Source organism: Puntigrus tetrazona, chromosome 18 (genome assembly GCF_018831695.1).
Source record: "Puntigrus tetrazona isolate hp1 chromosome 18, ASM1883169v1, whole genome shotgun sequence".
Classification (NCBI taxonomy): domain Eukaryota; kingdom Metazoa; phylum Chordata; class Actinopteri; order Cypriniformes; family Cyprinidae; genus Puntigrus; species Puntigrus tetrazona.
The window spans coordinates 17,163,108-17,172,938 of record NC_056716.1 but is presented as its reverse complement, the minus strand read 5'-3'; the positions used below and the strand labels follow the sequence as shown (position 1 = coordinate 17,172,938).

Here is a 9,831-nt window from a genome sequence, read left to right as displayed (position 1 = left end):
GAGAGAGAGAGAGAGAGAGAGAGAGAGAGAGAGAGAGAGAGACAGAGAGAGAGAGAGAGAGAGAGAGAGAGAGAGAGAGAGAGAGAGAGAGAGAGAGAGAGAGAGAGAGAGAGAGAGAGAGAGAGAGAGAGAGAGAGAGAGAGAGAGAGAGAGAGAGAGAGAGAGAGAGAGAGAGAGAGAGAGAGAGAGAGAGACAGAGAGAGAGAGAGAGAGAGAGAGAGAGAGAGAGAGAGAGAGAGACAGAGAGAGACAGAGAGAGAGAGAGAGAGAGAGAGAGAAGGAAAGAGAGGCAGAGAGAGAGAGAGAGAGAGACAGAGAGAGAGACAGAGAGAGAGACAGAGAGAGAGAAGGAAGAGAGGCAGAGAGAGAGAGAGAGAGAGAGAGAGAGAGAGAGAGAGAGAGAGAGACAGAGAGAGAGAGACAGAGACAGAGAGAGAGAGAGAGAGAGAGAGAGAGAGAGAGAGAGAAGGAAAGAGAGGCAGAGAGAGAGAGAGAGAGAGACAGAGAGAGAGACAGAGAGAGAGAGAGAGAGAGAGAGAGAGAGAGAGAGAGAAGGAAAGAGAGGCAGAGAGGAGAGAGAGAGAGAGAGAGAGAGAGAGAGAGAGAGAGAGAGAGAGAGAGAGAGAGACAGAGAGAGAGAGAGAGAGAGAGAGAGAGAGAGAGAGATTAGTCATTATATTTAGACAAGAATCAGTTTGAATAAAATGAACATTTTTGAAAATTATATTTTTTCACTCACATCGCTGTTTTGTCTGTAGAAATATGATAAAATAAATGCATTTAAAATGGCAATAATTGTATATTTAAAGTGATGCACAATAAAGAATGATGTGAATATATGAAAGTATTTTATAATAAATACAAAATAATCATCACAGCACAGTTTACAGTACATCAGCTTACATCCACGTAGTATTACAAAGATGAATTTATTACAGTACATGAGGCCTGAGCTGCTAACAGTCGCCTGATTATGATTCGATTGATTGCAACGTTAGATTCAATTACCATCACAAAAAAAAATCAATTATTTCATAAAACAACATGCTTTTTTAACAGCAAAGGTCGTCTCGGCTATTAAACACATGCATGTTTACTTCATATAACTGTCTTCCACAATTACCTTTCTTGACTGCAATAATTTATAATGTTTGTTATTCAAACAAGACTAGTATCGCTGGCTTAAAATCTAAATTGTACTACTTTTTTGACATTTTAAATATTTAACATATATTTGAAATATACTGTATAATATGTATACACACACACACACGTTTTATTTTCTTTAAAAAATATTTCAGAAAAATAATCTTATCATATTTAATTTATATTTAAAATAATATATATTTAAAATTAATATTAATATGTAATAAATATGTAACTAATGTTTCATATGTAACATTTAATTAAAAAGATACTCACACACTCACTCACTCACTCACTCACACACACGGACACACAGTCACACACGCTCACACACACTCTTTTACACTCATGCACACACACACACACACACACACACACACTCACTCACTCACACTCATGCACACACACACACACACACACACACCCTCACTCACACACACACACACACACACACACTCTCTCTCACACTCATGCGCACACACACACACACACACACACACACACCCTCACACACACACACACACGCACACACACACGCACACACACTCTCTCACACTCATGAGCACACACACACACACTCTCTCACACTCATGCGCACACACACACAAGCACACACTTACACACTCTCTCACACTCATGCGCACACACACACACGCACACACACACACACCTCACTCACTCACACTCATGAGCACACACACACACGCACACACACTCTCTCACACTCATGCGCACACACACACACAAGCACACACTTACACACTCTCTCACACTCATGCGCACACACACACACACACACACACACACCCTCACTCACTCACACTCATGCGCACACACACACACACACACACTCTCTCACACTCATGCGCACACACACACGCACACAAGCACACATTTACACACTCACTCACACTCATTTAAATGTTTTCTTGAAAAAGATCATTGCTTTTAGAATGGCTGCACTTCGGATGAACATGGTACAAACTGAGGTCCCAAAGCACACACACACACACACACACACACACACACACACACACACTGAAAGGCATTCCTAAATGTCTACTGTTGTTCTCCTCTAGTGGACGCTGACCTGCTCCAACAATAATAAGCGTCAAAATAAAGCAGAGTTTCTGCTACACTTGGCAAGACTAACTAATCACACACACACACACACACACACGCTGGGGTTTGTTATCTACACCTTGTGGAGCGCTTGTCAATACTCGTCTGCTGTTTTCACATTAGGGACAAACTGCTCACGTCTGTGTTTACAGATCCTCCGGAGCCGAGGCGGTCCAATGAAAGGAGGAGAAACCGAAGACTGTTTGAGAAGCGTCGTCTGAGTCCGAGCTGAGGGTCATCAGTGAGCTTTAATTAAACTGAGTTTCACGAACACAGACAGATGGACGGATTACTGAAGCTCGACTTCCCGCTTTTTACATTTGTTTTTCCCGTGCTAATGACTTTATGGCATTGCGAAAGCGACAGCCTTTGACCCCGAGAATCACCGGAAGCCTGTTGCATTCTGGGAGGCTTCACACTGCTAGCGTTTTCTCCGATACAAGCGGATTTCGGCGGGATTCTCTGAAACGACACATTTTGAAACCATTATGATCGTTACAGTACGCACTCCAAAAAAAACGATTCTCCATCACTGTTCGGCTTATTTAAAAGAAAAAAAAAAACATTTTCATTTAACTCCATTATGTTAGGTTTCCCATTCCAAAAAACTGCATCGTTTTAAACTGACTTGAAACAGTTGTGCTTTTGTTCGACTTTAATATAACGTTTCAATAAATACATACTATAAATAAGGTACAAACCAGATCATTTGATGCTTGTTCAATTCACTTAAGTACATGACATTGATCTAAGCTCTTGAGTTGAGAGAACATGCGTGGTGGTTGTCTAGTCTCTCATGGGTAAGTTAGTGCAGCTGGTAAAGCAGTGATGGGTTATTATCACACGTCATGGGTTTTTCTCGCATGGATTTAATTGCGGAGCCGTTTCAAATAAAGCAAGCTGCCTTTTGTTCAATTTGTAGTGTTTTATGTACAGATCAGAAGTAAACAGAGCGTCTCGACGGATTACAAGGTTGTACCTGAGGAAAGTCAATACGAGTCCCTGAATGATGATTAGAGAGAGAGAGAGAAAGTCCTGGAGTAAAGCATAAGGAGTCTTGTGTTCAGTAATCATGTGAAACGTGAGCTCTGTGTGAACACGGCTAGACCTGACTCAAGATCTCTGAAGAATGCTCCTCTTTCGTTCTGTACTTTCTCTCTCGTTTCTGGGTGAAAATACCTAAACCTCCTACGTAGCAGATGAGTTTAGTTGAGGAGCAACATGTTTTGTACCTTCAATCAACGAAGCTCTTTTTCTGTCTAGTTTTAAGCGTGAATCTGGCAACATTTAATTCTACAGCTGACTGAACGCCACAGTAAGAGAGGATCTGATTCACACCCAAATGACTCTTCTGAATCAATTATTCTGAATCATTCAGTCAAAACTTTTCAAGAATCTTTCTATCTATCTATTGATTGTTTTATCTATCCATCCATTCCTCCATCCATCTTTTCTTTCTTTCTTTCTTTCTTTCTTTCTTCCTATTGATTGTTTTATCTATCCATCCATACATCAATCTTTCTTTCTTTCTTTCTTTCTTTCTTTCTTTCTTTCTTTCTTTCTTTCTTTCTTTCTTTCTTTCTTTCTTTCTTTTGTTCTTTTCATCTATCATCCATCATCTTTCTTTATTTCTTTCTTTCTATCTGTCTATCTATCTATATATCGATTATTTTATCTATTCATCGTCTTTCTATCTATCTATCTATCTATCTATCTATCTATCTATCTATCTATCTATCTATCTATCTATCTACTTCTTTCTTTCTCTCTATTGACTGTTTTATCTATCATCCATCCATCCTTCTTTTTTTCTTCATATTGATTGTTTTATCTATTCGTCATCCATCCATCCATCCATCCATCCGTCTTTCTTTCTTTCTTTCTTTCTTTCCATTTATCATCCATCTATCTTTCTTTCTTTCTCTCTATTGACTGTTTTATCTATCATCCATCCATCCTTCTTTCTTTCTTTCTTCATATTGATTGTCTTATCTATTCATCATCCATCCATCCGTCTTTTCTTTCTTTCTTTCTTTCTTTCTTTCTTTCTTTCTTTCTTTCTTTCTTTCTTTCTTTCTTTCTTTCTTTCTTTCTTCCTATTGTTTTATCTAACCATCCATACATCAATCTTTCTTTCTTTCTTTCTTTCTTTCTTTCTTTCTTTCTTTCTTTCTTTCCATTTATCATCCATCTATCTTTCTTTCTTTCTCTCTATTGACTGTTTTAACTATCATCCATCCATCCTTCTTTCTTTCTTTCTTTCTTCCTATTGATTGTTTTATCTATTCATCATCCATCCATCCATCCATCCATCCATCCGTCTTTCTTTCTTTCCATTTATCATCCACCTCTTTCTTTCTTTTTTTCTCTCTATTTACTGTTTTATCCATCCATCCATCATTCTTTCTATCATCTCTCTGAATGGTTGTAGCGGTGCGCATGTAAAGCAGCATCTGTTCATCACCCAGCTCTCCTCCGTTAATTAAGTCCAGTAATTCGCCGGGACTCCTCGGGAGCCGAGGCTGTAATCTCGGCGCATCTCTCAGGGCCGGGGTGTTTAGACGGCTGAAGTTATTGCGCTCGTCTGATGTCACGAGGTCCACGGCGGCGCCTGCACGAAAGCAATCTCGCTCGGCGGCCGACTGGAGTGGCTTGTGATTGGTCGCGTTGATCACGACACCTGAGCGGCGCCAAGAGCCGCTCTTCTGATTAGCGGCGCACAATCCGTCCCTCAAGAGCGCTCTCGCTAACAGAGCTGTTAGAGAACGCATTTGACCTTATGAGGCCGGGGAGGCTGTGTTTTGTCGGCGGAGATGAATCCGAGCGCTCTAAGAATGAAGTTCAATTCGCCGAATGAAACGGCCACGACTCTTCTTTGTGAGCGTGTCGCGTCCTGCCGAGGCCGAGAAATCGCTCTTAACCCACGGCGCACGGAAACGCTCCTGCTCGCAGTTTTGTGGGTAATTTTCTCCGACGGCGCTCCCATGGCGATTCACAGAGGATTCCTCGATTGTCCTTAAACAATTATTTGAGTGGGAGATTTGAGCAGAAACAATGAGAGTAAAAGCTTTGCTCCCGGTGTGTTGTAGCTCAATGAGCCAAATTAACTGAACGTGGCAAACAAACTATATATATATAGTGGCACTATTAACTGTTTTCAGCAGCTTGACTGTAGCGTAACGTGATATAAAAAAGGGCCTCTCTTAATGAATGTTGAGGACGCAAATTTATTTCAGTGAATTATTGGGTTCGGATTGTGCATTAAATGGTGTGTTTTTTCTTGAAGATTTTTCTTTTTCTTAAAATTGATCAAACGTGGCAGCATTTATAACGTTACAGATTTCCGTTTCTATTCAAGAGTCCTGAAATATAAAAAAGAGCAACTGTTTTCGACACTGATAACGATCAGCAAATCGGTATATTACAGCGATTTTTGAAGGATGTTATGACGCAGAAGACTGGAGGAATGATGCTGAAAATCCAGCTTCGATCAAAGCAATAAATTACAACTGATTATATATTTACATAGAAATAAGTTAGTGTGAATTGCAAAAATATTTTTGCTGTTTAAAATAAAATAAATGCAGCCTTGGTTAGTGATATTTTAATATTGTTGAGATATTATTATAGTTTGCATTTGTGCATTTGTGTCCTGTTTTCGTTATTAGTTTAATGAAAGTGATTTTTTGGCTTGCTCGTTTGTTTGTTTATGGTGTTCATTTTTATGTACGTCTATAGTTTTAATATTTATCTCATGACATTTTGGATCAAATAAATGCAGTCTCGTTGAGCAGAAGAGGCTTCTTTCAAAATCGTTAAACAGGGTCTTACTGACCCAGACATGCATTTATTCATCTTTGAAGATCTACAGCACAGAAGAGTGTTCAGAAACACTAAAGAGGAACAGAAGCGCCGGAGTTCAGCTGCAAATGCTTTTATATAACCTTCATTCCCTCCATCTGATCCAGTTCAGCAGCAGAAAGGCTGCGGTGTTCCTGAGCCCCGGCTGAGAGCGGCTTTACAATCCTCTGAACACTTCAGGATAATCCTTTTTTCTTTCTTCATTGAAAATGTGTTTCATTTGAAAACAGTATCAAAGAAAATTCCTTTTCAGTTCCTCGCCGTCTCTGAGGAAAGGCAAATGAGCCAAATGAAATCAAGCAAAACTCCCATGACCTGCCAACGATAAATTAAATATGTTAACACCGCTAAATATATTTATCGCAACCGACGCTGTTGCCTAATGTGACACCGGAACCAATTCAATCAGTTCTGGGTGCTTTCTAAAAACGGACAAAAATAAAAATAGAAATGAGACTTTAATTTCTCAAACCGAGAGACTTGCTGAAATCTGCATCTCAGACGTTTCTCCTCGGAAAAATATGTGCAGACTGAGAATAAACAGATGATATCGTTATCATATATAACGCTAATGAAGAATAAACGCTGTTATCTTTATCGTTAACACTTGACGCATACCTGAAACGAGGAATCGGCAGATACACAAAAATTTAAAAAGGGAAATAAAATAAACATTAACCGAAAAAAGGAAAATTTGTTGATACATTAAAATGCTAACCTGATATACAAAAATAACTAAAACCGAAAAAAAAAATTTGCTAAATTAAAATCAAAATGCATATGAAAATAAAAAAAGCATATATTTTATATTCAAAAATAAAAACCGTAATATTATTAAAAACTACGCTACGATAACGGCAAAATTCATGATGCTTAATTATTTGACTCTTTTGGTGAATTTTAGTGAATTTCCCCCCAAAAAAGCGTTGGAACAGAAAGAGCGGGCATCAGCAGATGACTGTAAAAGAGCCTGGAGAGCCGCGCGTTCGTTCCTGAGCTTTTGTTTTTCTCATTTTTGGCTGAAGAGAAGCGCAAGCGCACGTCCGTACAGCAGGTGTTTGCCCGCGTCCTCGTGCGTGCCTCAGACTAGCCCTTCGGTAACGAAGCAGCCGCTTCCCGCGGTTCACATCCTCTCCGCTGACGTGCCGCGCTGGCCGAGATCCCTCACGCTGCGTGTGTGTGTGTCTCTGCTGCTCGAGACGTCTCACAAAGACACACAGAACGACGCCGACTGATCTAAATCCAGAATGAACCTCCGGCGAATGCCAAAGCGGCGCCTGATGCATCTATTCATGCATTTTATTCAAATCTAAACAACTATCCTGTTGTTTGTTTTGTTTGTTAGATGCGTTTCTGACCACAGATGCACCGAAAGCCTCTCGCCAACACCGAAGTGCTTCATACGCAACACTGATCCAAAACGAGCGCTTGCCAAACACCGCATGAAAAGTAAAAATGTGCTTTGTAGAGTAAACAAAATGTTTCTGGCCTGCTGGCCGTCGTCGTAATCGGAAGCAAAACGAATCAAAGTGTAACTTTTGAGCATTGCTCGAACAGCTATCATCATCCTTTAACCCATAATTAACCAGCACTTCGTGTGTTTTTTTATCAAGTAAATGTCAGAATAACTGAAGTAATATTTCCAGATGAACATTTACTGGAGAATTTTCTTCCCAAGCCTCCAAAACGTCTCACGTTTTTCTTCGTGGTGCATCGCATTATATGTTTTGATCATCAAACAAAGCATTAAATATCACCAAGACACATTATTGGAGATACAGAGTGCCAACTTATTTTTATATCATGCTATATAAGTACTTTTTGTCCTGCTCCTGCACTAAATTGCATATTTTTGCTCAGTTTGGTTCTATTTTTCCCTCCATATTCTCACTATATAAGTCTTTTTAAGCCAAAAAAGCATGATGGATCAAATACGATACCCAGAGACACGCATGATAAACAAATAAATAAAACAGACTCTCTGGCTATTGTTTCAGACTAAGCTTTACATGGTTAAAAAAACTCTCACTGTAGTGATGCCTTCTTCCAGCAAAACTAAAATAAGAGCAAAATCATGATGGTTGCGGATGTTTTCGTGACAGATGGCGTTGCACAGAGACTGGCTGCCGTACGAGTGACAAAGCGCTAAATCTGCAGGACAAATCAGCTCAAGAACTCGTTCCGAGAAACAAAAATATATGCTTTTTTATCGCAGCAACGCAAAATATAGCTTCATGGCTGGCAAAAACAGTATTTTCTCAATCCGCAAGCCTGAGAAAAGCCTCAAACCACAGTCCAAAAGCCAACGGTCGTCTCCAAAACGCTGCCGAACGCTCAAAGTGATGCATCGCAGCCTGAATGAGTTTTGAGAGTTGACCGTAATTGACCGCTTCTTCCTACCTGGGGCCTGCTGAAGCACCATATCGGACAGATCCTGCAGATGGATGAAGAGAACGAGTCCTCCGACCCCGAACAGCAGCAGAAACCAGAAGGAGCAGGGCGGCTTGCAGACGGACACCCGCAGCCTCCTCCGACCGCGAAGAACGTCCACCATCTTACAATCCACGAAGAGCATCTCAGCTCAGAAGCGAAGACACCGCTGCTGGAAGAGAGAGAAACAGGCGTTTACAGGAGAAGAAACAAAGCCTGTTAACAGTAAAGTGATTGGGTAGAAAACGCATGCTTTGGCTGAAGAGCATCTTATAATGCATTGAAGTTCTTGCATTGCTTGGGAATCGAACTTGTGACCTTGGTGCCACAGGAATGATGAAAAATACATATCACTGAACTTCAGAGGGAAAAAAAAGGTGCAGAACCAGTTTTAAACCCCGTAAATATGAACGGTCAGAAAAAAGGATTTATTTCAATGAATCTTTACGCAGCATCAATGCATGTGTGTTTTTTATCATATTTGAACCATCAGGAATCTTTGTCATTTTTAATCATTTTAAATATTTTTTTAAATTCAAATGTAAATTTTATTTTACATTAAATTAAAAAATATATATCATTATTATTATTTTTAAGTTTAATTTTGTAGTAGTTTATATATTTTATATAAAAGGTACATTTTCAGTGTCTTTGAAGGTAATTTTTTTTTTTTTTGAATTAATTATAAAGCATATGCACTAACCAAAAAGTATTTATTAAATTAATTTTTACAATTTACACATTTTATAATGGGTTAAGTCTCTGTTTTGGATCAAATCTATTTTATATATCCATTCATATTCATTAATGCTCAAACATCGCTGCTACTGTTGCTCTAATCGATTTTAACCAACCCAAACACTAAACATGAACTCGTGTTTTCACATTCATTTCATATCGTTTCATCCTGACGGGTAAAATCAGGATTCGTTGAGTATTCGGTGTTTTCGTGTTGCTCAAGGGTCGGTCATTTTCGCGTTTTGTTGAAGATGCCGTTGACTAAGGAGATAAAATTCTGCTTTTAAATGAGTGAGATCTTCATATCAGCGTAGCACGCACTTAATAAAATGATATAAATACCAGTTGTCACTCTATGGGCCCTATTTATTTATTTTGGTGCGTCCAAATCCACTTTTGCTATTTTGTGGACCTCTTTAAATGACTAAAAAAATACTGTTTTAAATACAATCTATTTTAAGTTCCTCAAAATAGCAACGCGCCACCAATGCCCCTCAATACACCACTTTTTTGGTATAAATGGGAGCAGATGCT

At 39.4% G+C, this 9,831-nt stretch overlaps 1 long non-coding RNA gene across 1 annotated transcript in view; it reads right to left on the bottom strand.

The window, feature by feature from the left end:
* Positions 1-1,954: 1,954 nt before the first annotated feature.
* LOC122362575 overlaps positions 1,955-9,831 on the bottom strand; it is a 41,015-nt gene continuing 33,138 nt past the window's right edge. Inside the window, exons 2-3 of the long non-coding RNA XR_006253132.1 lie at positions 8,530-8,728; positions 1,955-2,730 (exon numbers count right to left, since the gene is read on the bottom strand). This is a non-coding gene — a long non-coding RNA (uncharacterized LOC122362575). The remainder of the gene's footprint in view (positions 2,731-8,529; positions 8,729-9,831) is intronic.